Source organism: Gossypium hirsutum, chromosome D06, assembly GCF_007990345.1.
Source record: "Gossypium hirsutum isolate 1008001.06 chromosome D06, Gossypium_hirsutum_v2.1, whole genome shotgun sequence".
NCBI classification, from domain to species: Eukaryota; Viridiplantae; Streptophyta; class Magnoliopsida; order Malvales; family Malvaceae; genus Gossypium; species Gossypium hirsutum.
The window spans coordinates 46,052,976-46,055,645 of NC_053442.1; the positions used below are offsets into that span (position 1 = coordinate 46,052,976).

A 2,670-nucleotide genomic window follows, 5' to 3' on the forward strand; every position below is an offset into this window, starting at 1 on the left:
TGATCATCCTAAACATGCATAGTAAGCTCGCCCTTCTGCACATCAGTAAAAGTTCTTCCAGTTGCTAGGAAAGGCCTTCCTAGGATGATTGACACCTCTTTATCTGCTTCAAATTCTAGAATAACAAAGTCAGCAGGAAAAATAAATTTATCTACACGTACCAATACATCGTAGATTTTTCCTTCTGGATGTGCTAAGGATCGATCTGCTAATTGAAGTGTAATTGTAGTAGGTCTAACTTCACCTATCCCCAACTTTCTAAATATTGACATGGGCATCAAGTTGATACTTGCACCCAAATAACATAGTGCCTTACCACAATATGTTGCTCCAATGTTGCAAGGTATGGTAAAACATCTAGGATCCTTCAACTTCAGGGGCAGTTTGTCTTGAAGATATGCACTGCATTCCTTCATCAAGGCTATCATCTCAAATTCTCTTAGTCTTCGGTTTTTAGACAAGATATCCTTCATGAATTTGACGTAATTCAAATTTTATTCAAGTGCTTCAACCAACGGTATGTTGATATGAAGTTGCTTGAGTACGTCTAGGAACTTCTTGAACTGGACTTCTTGTTTCTGCTTCTGAAGTCTTTGAAGGTAGGTTGGTGGAGGATTCTTTACTGAAACTGGTTAATTCATCTTCTGTGGCAACTCTACATCTAATGAAGTTGTTAATTTATCAGAATTAACTGGTTCAGAAGTTACCTTATCGAATTTTGTAGATTTTGGTTCTAGTGAAACTGGAATTTCAACACTCGGTTGAACTTCCATTGAGTCTTGAGCATCAGTTGGCTCCTCTTCAACTTCGACGGTGTTAGGCTCTAATGTATTTCAGCTCCTTAATGTTAATGTTTTACAATTCTCCTTCCCTGGATTCCTCGGATTCTCTGTATCACTAGGTAAAGCACCTTGTGGACGGTTCCTATGTTTACTAACAAGTTGGCCTACTTGATTGTCCAAATTCCTTAGAGTGGCATCATTTTTTGCTATATACCTTCAATAGGTTCTCTAAGCTATTGGAAGGTTTAGCTTGAGTTGGTTTCCAAACTTGTTGGGGGAAAATAGGTGACTAGGTCGGTCTAGGTTGTGCATAAATGTTACTGGTTCCAACCCCTTGGTTACTCCAGGAAAAATTCGGGTGGTTTCGCTGCGATGGGTTATAGAAATTGGATTGCAGTCCTTACCTTCTTCGATTTTGGTTTTGGTTACCTATGTAACACACGGATTCTGGGTTTGATGGACATTCTTTGAACAGATGTCTTTTGCCCACAATAGACATAGGCTACATTTTCAAATTGGTTCGGTGGCTGAGCTGTAAAATTATTAAACCCATTAGTGGTAAAATTTTTAAGCATTAAGGATATTGAGGATACCTGAGATACAAGTGAAGTGCGAACGTCCACTTCATGTACTCCAGTGACTCATCTTCCTGACACTACTCGATTGGTTGGCCATTGATAATTATTACTGGCAATCCTCTTGATAATTTCATAAGCCTCGTTATAAGACATAGAAATGAGACCACCGTTAGCAGAAGCGTCCACTACCATCCTCGTGTGGGCATTGAGATCGCTATAGAACGTCTCAAGTTAGATGCAATGAGGGATTCTGTGATGAGGGCATTTTCGTAATAATTCTTTGTACCTTTCCCATGCCTCATACAATGACTCATCATCCATTTTTTGGAAAGCAGTGATCTCGTTCCTCAACTTAGCAATCTTGCTAGGCGAGAAATACTTCATGAGGAATCTTTCTACTGACTCTTGCCACGTGAAAATTGAATTTGGTGGCAATGAGTTCAACTAGGCTTGAGCTCTGTCCCTTAGCAAATATGGAAATAGCTTTAATCATAGCGCATCTTCGGGTACTCTGGCTAACTTGAAAGAATCGCTCACCTCCATAAACAGTCTTAAGTGAAGATGAGGATCTTCAATAGGCATTCCACTGAATTGGCCCTGCTGAAGCATCTGGAGCATGACTAGCTTTAACTCAAATTGTTGTGCCTCGATTTCGAGTCTCCTAATACCCAGATTAAGATCATGAAACATTAGCACGACATACTGTCTTAAAGCTCTATCCCTATCATCAACAATAAAGATAGGATTTTGAGTAGGGTTTGCTTTGTTTCCTTGATTTGGATTTTCAAAGTTCATTTCTCCGTTCCTTCTCTAACTTGCTTGTCTTCTTCACTATCGAAAAGTTTTTTCAATCTCAGGGTCTACGGGGAGTAAATCGATGAATCGATCAATACTCATAAAAACCTGAAACAAACACAGAAAAATTAATTAAGTTAAAGTTAAATAGAAAAATAAATCAAAATGAAAAATTAACAAATTCACAAATAATGACTTTTTAAAATAGTCCCCGGCAACGGTGCAAAAAACTTGGAATGACGAAAATGTGCAAGTGTACACAATCACAACAATTAATAAAGTGACAAGTAAATGTCGAGTTATTGTACCCACAAGGACAGTGAAAAGAATTATTTATGAATGCAATTTTAAAAACACTTTGGTGAACAAAAATATTTTGATTTGAGGAGGTGATTAAAAACTAGGATTTTAACTAAGTAAAATAAATAAATAAAATAAAATAAAAGTTCCAATGCACGATTTCAAAAAATGATTTTAATCAAGATGACATAATTGTGCTAGATTAGTTACATTTC

At 37.3% G+C, this 2,670-nt stretch overlaps 1 non-coding gene across 1 annotated transcript; it reads left to right on the forward strand.

The window, feature by feature from the left end:
- Nucleotides 1-1,607: 1,607 nt before the first annotated feature.
- On the forward strand, nt 1,608-1,714 carry LOC121218829 (small nucleolar RNA R71). Its single transcript, XR_005915306.1, has one exon. It is a non-coding gene; the product is annotated as a small nucleolar RNA R71 (small nucleolar RNA).
- The last annotated feature ends 956 nt before the right edge of the window (nt 1,715-2,670 follow it).